The sequence below is a fragment of the Theropithecus gelada genome, chromosome 11, assembly GCF_003255815.1.
Source record: "Theropithecus gelada isolate Dixy chromosome 11, Tgel_1.0, whole genome shotgun sequence".
Lineage (NCBI taxonomy): Eukaryota > Metazoa > Chordata > Mammalia > Primates > Cercopithecidae > Theropithecus > Theropithecus gelada.
The window spans coordinates 95,044,174-95,055,129 of NC_037679.1; the positions used below are offsets into that span (position 1 = coordinate 95,044,174).

Here is a 10,956-nt window from a genome sequence, read left to right on the forward strand (position 1 = left end):
TTCTTGCTAACCTGTGAAATTTAACAATTTCAAAATTGCTTGAGAGAAAAATTTTTCTCATTTCTTTGGCCCTCTCTCCTCTTTGGGATTTTGGCCCTTCAAGTGCTTTAGGAAGAGATTTTTCTGTCCCTGCAAAAAATGCCTGGTATCCACTGCCTTCTCCCCAGAATGTCAGCATCTGACCCACGGCCAAGATGCCCCTAAGAGAAGGGTGGCTCCTGGAATGCTGACTCACTTCTCCGTGGCCGCTTTCCAGAATCTTTGTTCCCCCTCCAGTTGCCTTGAACACTCTCTAATAATCTTAATGAAATCCTTTTTCTTCAACTCCAGCCTTCTAGTTGTTCTCAGCATGAGTTTGATGTCTCTCCAGTTATATGATCATACACAGAAGTGGATACGAACTGGCAGGCTTTTCCCTTTCACGTCGTTTTATGATTTCATTGTTAGCTTAAAGGGGATGGAAGGTAAACCCTGATAAATTTCACATCATCTTGGAATTTCCACACTAACCTTGGACCTTCCAGTGAAACTACTATTACTTTTACTGTTATTAGCCTGGCATGACAACATAAAACTCCAGCTTATTACTACTTACTATGCTCCATACACATTAATATGAGGTTTAAACATGTGTTCTTATTTAATTGGCATAACTAACTAATGAGGCTGATATTACCTTTATTTTTCAGATGATCTTGGGTGAGGGACTAACTAATATGTCTAAGTTCACAGTAAGCTATAGAACCCATAACCGAAAGATCTGATATGAAAACTACTTTAAAGGTCAAATATCAAATGACATATTATCTGCGAGTTAGTCACATAATTTATTCATATCAATCTCTTGTTTCTACATTGCTGTAAGTTTCTCCTTTTGTAGAAACTAAACTGAAAGTAAGTTCATGAAGTCCTAAAGATGTCCATAATCATTTAACAAATATTTTCAAACTTCATGCCCTTCAGCCAGCATGCCAGGTGGACTTTGAGTGTAATGTCCCTTCCTTTAAGGGAACTGAAAAATAAGTAGGTATGCATGACTTATTGTAACAAGATGTGAATGGCAGTAGAATAATTTATTAGGAGAGCAGTTAATGAGGGCACTTAACCCAGAAGAAGTTTTCCCAAGAAAGTACCAATCAAATGAGCTGGAGTTAGTTAAATAAAGTGAGGCATTTAGGCCGGGCATGGTGGCTCACACCTGTAATCTCAGCACTTTGGGAGGCCAAGGTGGGTGGATCACCTGAGGTCAGGAGTTCAAGATCAGCCTGACCAACATGGTGAAATCCTATCTCTACTAAAAATACAAAAATTACCTGGGCATGGTGGCTTGCACCTGTAATCCCAGCTACTTGGGAGGTTGAGGCAGGAGAATTGCTTGAATCTTAGAGGCCGAGGTTGCAGTGAGCCAAGGTTGCACCACCTGGGCGACAGAGTGAGACTCTGTCTCAAATAAATAAATAAATACATCCTGGCTGACACGGTGAAACCCAGTCTCTACTAAAAATACAAAAAATTAGCTGGGTGCCATGGTGGGTGCCTGTAGTCCCAGCTACTCAGGAGGCTGAGGCAGGAGAATGGCGTGAAACCAGCAAGCGGAGCTTGCAGTGAGCTGAGATTGTGCCACTGCACTCCAGCCTGGGCGACACAGCAAGACTCCGTCTCAAAGAAAGAAAAAATTAATTAATTAATTAATTAACTTAAAAAATAAAGTGAGGCATTTGAGGTAGAGGAAGAAGTCTTCCAGTTGAAGGAAGTCTTCTTGTTTCTTTAGTTAGGCCCAGAGCGAAGAGAATATATCGCAGAGTTGGGAAAACACCTGAAATCTGAGATGACTGGTGCATAAATTATGAAAGGAGAAATGTGTCAAAATAACTCTCCAGTTATCACAGAAGCTTTATATTAAACTATGTGAATCTCATGACTTCTAAGCCATAGCATCGTGCTTACTTTCTTATGCAACCTTGTGTTAAATAACTGATACAAACATAAGATACAGTGATGTGCATTTACACGGTCCCTAGAGAATTCCAGTGTGAGGAAAAGAAGTACACATACAGAGTAATTTTAATTTCATTTAGAAAATAAATTTCTTTTTTCAAAATATAATTTTTTAGTGGTATCTATATTAGAAGGCGGAAATTGATGACTAATTGACCGGATATGAAAGGAAAGAAAAAACCCCCTTCAAGGTACCCATTGCTCCTCAATAGATGTGACTGTCTCAACTGAGTAGTATAAAAGCAATATATTATCAGATTTTGCTTCATTGGAATAGCCGACTGATAAAAAGTTACAAGAAAGAACAAAAGTTTATAAAAATTATTTATTCTCAATGACCTGTATCCCACTTTTCTTGGGTTTCTGTGTTTGTGACAGCATGATGGATGGTAATGATATTGAATAAGTGAGGGATATAAAAGGCAGTGTATTATGATGTAAAAGAACACAACTGGCAGGGCGTGGTGGCTCACGCCTGTAACCCCAGCACTTTGGGAGGCCGAGGCAGGTGGATCACCTCAGGTCAGGAGTTGGAGACCAGCCTGGCCAACATGGCAAAACCCTGTCTCTACTAAAGATACAAAAACTAGCTGGACCTGGTGGTGCGCACCTGTAATCCCAGCTACTTGGGAGGCTGAGGCAGGAGAATCGCTTGAACCCAGGAGGTGGAGGTTGCAGTGAGCCAAGATTGTGCCACTGCACTCCAGCCTGGGCGACAGTGAGTCCGTCTCAAAAAAAAAAAAAGAAAAGAGAACACAGCCTTTGGGGCAAACAAGCTCAATTCATTTATGACTTTTGTAGCCTGATAGTTAATTTTAAATGTTTGTGGAAAGCAGAATAATGACCCCCTAAAGACATTAATAAGCTAATTCCCAAAACCTTGAGGTAAGGATGTTATTTTACATGACAAAAGACGTTTTGCAGATGTGGTTAAGGGTCTAAAGACAGAGGATAATCCAGGTGGGCCTAATTTAATCACATGGGTCTTTATTAGGGGAAGGCAGGAGTGTCACTGTCAGAGAGAGATTTGAAGACGCTGTGCTGCTGGCTTTAAAGCTGTAGCAAGGGACCACAAGCTAAGGAATACAGGTGACCTCTGGAAGCTGACAAAGGCAAGGAAACAGCTTCTTCCCTAGAGCCTCCAAAAGAAACGCAGCCCTATCAGTTTCACCCTGACTTTAGCCATTTTGAATCTCTCATTTCTAGACAGTAAGAGAGTAATTTGTGTTGTTTTTAATCCACTTGTTTTAGTGCATGTGGCCTATAACAAAATACCATAAAATGGGTAACTTACAAACAACAGAAATTTATTTCTCACAGTTCAGGAGGCTGGAAGTCCAAGATCAGAATGCTGGCAGATTTGGTGCCTGGTGAGGGCCTACTTTCTGGTTCATTGATGGCACCTTCTAGATGTGTCCTCACATAGTGGAAGGAACAAGGGAACTTTGGTGGGTCCCTTTTGTAAGGGCACTAATCCCATTCATCAGTGTTCTACCCTCATGACCTAATCACCTCCCAAAGCTTTTATCTGCTAATGCCATCACCTTGAGAGTCAGGATTTCAACGTGTGAGTTTGGGAGTGGGAGACACAAATATTGAGATCATAGCACCCCTCGTTTATGGTAATTTATTATTACACAATAATTATAGTATATTGATTAAACTCTGTCAGCCTCAAGATCTATATGAATAAAAGGAGTATAATAGCACCTTCCTTGACTAGTTTGTTCTGAGAAATGAAAACTTCATCAGTTAATATACCTGTTAAGTTACTAGTAATTCATACCTGCTTTAGGAAATATTACGAACTTCAACAACTAAAATCTTCCTGGCGATGCTTTGATCTGGAGAATATCTACAACCTTTTTCTTCAGGGTTCAGATAATGTCATTTCCCTCAAGTGTGGAACATTGGCCAGAAACTCTTCTGATTGGTCAGTGCCTGGATTTAAATATTCTGAATATCGATGTTTCCTCAAGACTAGGAGAAAGGGTGTGCTTCATCCTAGTGCATCATGAAAACGATCTGAGAGAAATGGATGAAGCCCATTAGGCAGGGCAACTACTGTTAAACAGCTTAGCAGAGAAAGAAGAGAAAATTACCCTCCTGAAGAAGGAAATTCACTGAGCCCAAAGAGGCAATGGTGAATGGATCATGGGCAAAACTCATTCCATTTGCAGGACTAGATATGTGAATGTGCAATCTGTGTGGTAGCACAGTTCATCATGCTTAAAGCGCTCCATAGGTGGTTTAATGCTTTATCGTCAATGTCTCAAAATTATTAATAATTTTTGAACCAGATGTTTTACATTTGTATTCTGCACTAGATCCTGCAAATTATGTCACAGTCTCTGACTCTGTGTGCATGAAAAGGGTGAATTATTTTTTGCTTCATTTCATGTAGCTTTTATCTTATAATTAAACTTTTTATTTTGAGCTAGTTGTAGATTCACATGCAGTTGTAAGAAATATTACAGAAAGATCCCACATCTTCTTTGCTCAGTTTCTCCCAATGGTAACATCTAAAAAACTACACTATAATATCACAACTAAGATAATGCCATTGATACAATGAGGGAACAAAACTCTTCCATCACCACAGAGATCCACACCACCCTTTCTCCATTCTACCCCTTCTTCTCCACTCACCCATCCATAACCCTCATTCTCTATCTGTACAGTTTTGTCATTTCAAGAATGTTACATAAATTAAATCATACAGAATGTGATCTTCAGTAATTGGTTTTTCTTACTTAGCCTAAGTACTTTGAGATTCAAGGAAGTTGTGGTATGTATCACTAGCCCGTTCCTTTTTATTGCTGAGTAGTATTCCATTGTATGCCTGTAACAGAGTTTACTTCATTATTCACCCACTGTGAGACATATGTTCACAAGTTTTGACTATTATGAATAAAGCTGTTATGAACATTTTATATACAGGCTTTCGTGTAAATATAAGTTGTCACTTGTGTGAGAGAAATGTCTACCAATGTAGTAACTAGATCGTATGATAGTTTAACATTGAAAGAAACTGTCAGAGTCACAAGACGGCAGAATAGAAGGCCCTAAACTCTCCTTCGTCATCCTGGACACATCAATTCGACAGCAACACACAGGCAAATTCTCATCACTGGAAATCCAGAAACTGATTAGCCACTCCTGCACCCTAGGTGAGTGTTAAACTATCCACATCAAAACTGGTAGGAAAAAACTTTGACACACTGATCATAATCCCTAGCCCTAATACAATGCCTTATGATCGGGAAGGAACTGCCATCTCTTAGCCTATCCCTGAGGAGTGAAGGGTTTGGACCACGTATCTGGTATCACAACTTCTCTAGAGACTACCAGAGGGACTGGTTTCTAATTTCCCTGTTTTGCTGAGCTGACAGGGCCCAGCATCTGCTAAACCTCTAGGGCTACACAAAACAAAACAGCAGTTGTTTTTAAAATAATAATTGTTACAGCCCTGGTACTTCAAATATTTTCAGAGCAGTTTTTAATAAGCATGTGGGTACTTCCCCCTGCTCCCCACTTTGGCTCAGTGCAGAGTGATCAAGCCCAGCTTCCAGCTTCTCTCTGAAAAGCAAAGGACACAGACCAAATAACTAGCACCCCAGTTATTCTGGCTGCTACCTGAGGAACTGGATTTTATCTCACGTAACTGAGAGCACTGAAAGGACCTGGCGTACTCTAGATGCCTGAGGACCATTAAGAACAAACATTGTGGTTTCAACTACCATGAAGGTTTCAGTGGCACCCAGAACCTCTGTCTGGACTGATTGGCAAAGGTGTTCTCCTGTATGAGACCTGCCTGTGAAGACTGGAGAGGAAGTTGTTTTATCTGGTGCACAGACACTAATGCAGAGAGTCAAGGAAAATAAAGACATGGAAAATATGTTCTAAATGTTACCCACACAGCAGGTGGGTTCAGTCACTTGTCAGGTATCAACCCAATGACCACAGCCAGGGAGGATTTAGCAAGGAGATTTTATTACTTACAGAAAGTCAAGAGAACACTGGACAAAGCTCCCAAAGCAGTGCCTGCCCAACTGGGAGTTGGGTCAAGTTTTATAAGCACAGGGTAGTGAGGAATAATCTGATTGGATCTTGCAATGAGGTGATGCTGGGAGGCATGATCTGACTGCATCCTGCCATGAAGTGATGCCAGGGTTCTATCCAGTTGGATCCTGGACTTGCCATCCTGTGTCCACTTCTTCATTTGGTGCCTGTACCTCAGTCTGAAGGATTAGGTTTCCCTGTGGTTGCACACTTGTTTCACCTGCCCATGCTCAGGTTACATGACCTGACGGTCCATGACGACTGAAGAACAACTCACAACTTTGTTACCATAAAAGTTGAACCATGCATGTTTATTGCTGCACTATTCACAATAGCCAAGACATGGAATCAATGTAGATGCCTATCAACAGCGTATTGGTTAAAGAAAATGGGTACATATACACCATGGAATACTACACAGCCATAAAAAAGAACAAAGTCATGTCCTTTGCAACAAAGATGCAGCTGGAAGCCATCATCCTAAGTAAATTAATGCAGGCACAGAAAAACAAATACCACATATTCTCACCTATAAGTGGGAGCTAAATGCTGGGAACACGTGGACATAAAAATGGGAAAAATAGGCTTGGAATTACTAAAGCAGGGAGAGAGGGAAGATAAGGCAAGTTCTGAAAAACTACCTATTGGATATTATGCTCACTACCTGAGTGATGGGCTCGTTGGTATTGTAAGCTCAGGGTCATGCAATATACCCCTGTTAACGAACCTGCACAAGTACTTCCTAAATCTAAAGTAAAATTTGAAATAAAAACAAAACAAAAAACAAACCCAAACATGTTGCTGGTAACATAGAAAATATGGCTCATGGTAGTGGAAGCCCCCGTAAAGCATGTGTGATTAAAAAAAGTAAGAATCATAGCTGAACAAGGAAACACATAGACCAACCATATCTATAGGCTGTAAATGAGGTAGCATGGGAAAAAAACGTTATATTGAATCAAAAAAAAAAAAAAAAAAGTTGAACCAGATTTGTTAGGAAAGCAGGAACATAGGAAAGCCAGAGTGACACTATTTTAAAATCAGCTCCATCAAAAAACTAGCAAGGCATGTTCCTTGCCAGTCATGACCTACGGTTATATGATGTTTACAGCTAAGGAAGTGATTTAGTAATGCTGCAAGGACAAACTCCTATGACAACAGAATGTCCAGATGTCCCAATATCACATAACGATACATGCTTTTAAGATAGCTAGAGTCATACTTTGATGTACTTATGCACTAAGATGACAAGGGTAAGTTTCTTTATATCAACAAAGTACTAAATTTTGTCGTACTGACAGCCTACCCACATGTAGACATAGCTTAGCTTTAACATAGATAAAACCCCTATAAAAGAAGAGTTTAAAACAAAGACAGCACATTCCTCCTCTTGCTTTTGGAGGATGCCCTACGCTGTAACTTAGTAGCTTTTGATAAACTGTCTGTTCTCTCCACACTCTGTGACTTTCCTTGAATTCCTTCCTGCAGGAGATCCAAGAATCCTCTTTCGGGGTCTGGTTCAGGAGCACCTTTCTGACAACAGATTAGTCTGGTGCAGTTACAAACCCCCTTCTTTTTTATGTCCATTCCATAATCTTGAGGGAAAGGGATGATGACCATTCTAACTACTTCTTGCTGATTAGGGACATAAACATTGGTTAGAGTAATAAAGTTGTTTAGTGTTTTGCTATAGGAGTTCCCTGGTATCAGGGCTGCATTTCAGGTGGAGTTGTTTCCATCCAGTTCTAAAGAAAGGTACAGAGAGTTAACAACTTAACATTATTTGCTCCAGAGAACAAAGAGAATGCTCAGATTTTATGCAAATGTTCATATCCAGGCTCCCAATCATGTCTTCTTCACAAACGAATGGTTAAAATTTGAAACTCCCGTAGTTTTCGTTAGTTAATACAGCTGATCCCTGACTAGCTGACACAGGTGAGCTTTGATTGATTGATTTAGGTGAGTCTCGAAAGTCCCAAAGTTAAGGAGTGTGGGTTTTCCAGGAACTCAGAGCATTTGTATGAAATCTAGTTAGCAAATGGGTGCTATTTAAATTTAGGTCCAGTTAGTCACTCAGAATCCGTCTTGAAGGACTGGCTCAAACCCGCTGGCAAACAGCATTGCATTCCATCCAACAAAGAAGTGGTTGGCTACCTGCTCTGGGCCCATCTGATCGCTTGTAGGAATCCTAGTGGCACTGCAGTGGCCAATAGGGCAGCTAGAGCCATTTACTTAGGAGAGGCATTCAGGAAAGTACTGGTTACATTTGAACCAAAGTCTCTTGGGTTAAGTTGGTTCCTATTTCCAGGGGGAGTGAGTTTAAAGTCTCAAGGATTGCGTGGGCAGGATCCTGGTGGGGATCTCTTGTAGACATCTGTTAAAAACCAGTTAGAACAATTTTAAAGAGGAGTCAAATGCTTAGCCAAAATATGAGGGGTATCATAAGACGTGTAGGGTAGAATGCAGAAGAAATCCTATACCGGGGGAAACCAGCTGAATATATCTGGACATCGGAAACTTTATCCACTAAGTTCCGTTAGGAGACTTTCTGAAGATGTCTCTTTCAGAGATTTTGCCAACTTTAAGCCCATTTAAATATGACTGGAAGTATTTAAACAGGTACAGCAGCAAGCATTAGAAGTCACTGAGCAGGCCAGGTGCAGTGGCTCACGCCTGTAATCTCAACACTTTGGGATGCCAAGGCAGGTGGATCACCTGAGGTCAGGAGTTCCAGGCCAGAGGCCAGCCAGGCCCACATGGCAAAATCCAGTGTCTACTAAAAATATAAAAATTAGTCAGGTGTGGTGGCACATGCCTTTAACCCCAGCTAATTGGGGGGCTGAGGCAGGAGAGTCACTTAAACTCGGGAGATGGGAGGTTGTAGTGAGCTGAGATCATGCCACTGCTCTCCACCCTGGGTGAGACAGAGTGAGACTCCATCTGAGAAAAAAAAAAAAAAAAAAAGATTCACTGACCAATAAAATCTCATTACTGACCATAGTATCTCATGGATCTACTTTGTTCCCAATTCTGGTATCTAATGTCCCTAGTTGGTCAGATTTTTAAGAAGGGGAAGTCACCTGAATGTGCCTGGAGCATCCCTAGTCAGGATCGAGACAAGAGCGTTGGGGGACTCCATCAGGACTGTTATCATCTAATATTGGAGGAACTTAGGAGAATCCAGGATCTAGTTCAGTCTACAGGCAGACAACAAGGACTTGAAGACAATGTACAGGGTTAAAATCTAAAAACAGTTGTAACTTTGCTTTCCTTAGAAGCATAACATTTCTCTCCTGTTGATGATGTAGGAAATTTTAGATTTTAGAACCTCTTGAGGCTAGGAAACAAAACCAAAGTAGCCTTTGGATTTTGCTTATAATCAAGGTTTTTGAACCTGCCAGAAAGTGACAATTTTTACTCATTCCCTGTGAAGCTGGGAACTCATGAAGCAAGGCATTTTACGTACTTTCTTTTTTTTTTTCTGAGACACAGTCTTACTCTGTCACCCAGGCTGGAGTGCAGTGGTGTGATTTCTACTCACTGCAACCCCCACTTCCTGGGTTCAAGCGATTCTTGTGCCTCAGCCTCTCGAGTAGCTGGGACTACCGGTGTGTGCCACAATGCCTGGGTAATTTTTGTGTTTTTAGTAGAGATGAGGTTTCACCATTTTGACCAGGCTGATCTCAAACTCCTAGCCTCAAGTGATCCACCCACCTCAGCCTGCCAACATGCTGGGATTACAGGTGTAAACCACCACCCCTGGCCTCTATGCATATTCTTAAATATGACATTTCAAGCCAAACCTTAGCAATATAACCAATATTCCCCATTGGATCCTGCTTATAAAGACAGAGTGGATTTTTACTGAACTTGCATAACTAAAGATAAAAATATTCACAAATAGTTTCTGAATTTTGGAGGAATCAAGTAGAGAGAAAAAGTAAATGCTTCCATATTTGTTCACAAAGGATTCTTTATCAAATTATTGCAAATGATTGATAGCTTGTGACAGAAAATTTCCTTCGCTCTGGAAAATAAAACATTGAAGTCATAAAAACATCCTTATGACTTAATTTTATGTAATTAATTTTGTTTTGCTTGACCTTAATTAGCAATTTTGGACTATAGCTGATTGCGAATGCTTCCAAAGAAGAAATTAAAATAATAACTGTGAATGACAAAAACCCAGAACAGCCATAGGTAAAGATCTGATTAAAGTTATCAATTAACAAGGAAATTTAAGTATTTCTGTGGCACACAATCATCCAACACAAAAAATTGCAATTATTACAGGTATCTCAGCATGTCAGTATTTTAGGAATCTCATAAAATTTCACATTTCTATAAATGATGAACTTACACAAACATAGCTTAAAGAAAGGTAAAACACCATTTCTTATCATTTCTTATTTGACAATGCTTCCAGTAGTATTTACCAAAGAAGCCTAATCATTTAATATCTCTACAAGAAAGATATGCCTTTTGAGGGGGCATATCTAGGGGGCCCACCTGGAAAAATCCCAGTCAATTTTAGGCCAAAAGGCTTAATTTAGAATTTGGATTCTAGAGAAACCTGCCAAGGATGTCAAAAAGCTTAAAATACTTCCTTCAACAGATCATAAGTCACTGCCAAGAATACTACTCATTTAATCAGAGTGACAACCTAAAGACCTCAGAAAGTTACATGGATGTAAAAACCTTAACCCTTTTAAAGCTCAGTTTCCCTAAGCAGTCAAAGTTTAATAAAGACACCATGAAGCACTGGGAATTATCTTGGTAAAACACAGAATCTTTGTTTTCTAGGCCAGTTGCCTTGATCAGGGGAATATTCCTACTTGCAGGAATCAAGTAGAGAGAAAAAGTAAATGCTTCCATATTTGTTCACAAAGGATTATT

At 40.1% G+C, this 10,956-nt stretch overlaps 1 long non-coding RNA gene across 1 annotated transcript; it reads right to left on the reverse strand.

The window, feature by feature from the left end:
- Positions 1–6,344: 6,344 nt before the first annotated feature.
- LOC112635503 lies at positions 6,345–9,864 on the reverse strand. Its single transcript, XR_003121925.1, has 2 exons — positions 9,802–9,864; positions 6,345–8,775 (listed from the first exon to the last, which is right to left on the reverse strand). It is a non-coding gene; the product is annotated as an uncharacterized LOC112635503 (long non-coding RNA).
- Between the last annotated feature and the right edge of the window lie 1,092 nt (positions 9,865–10,956).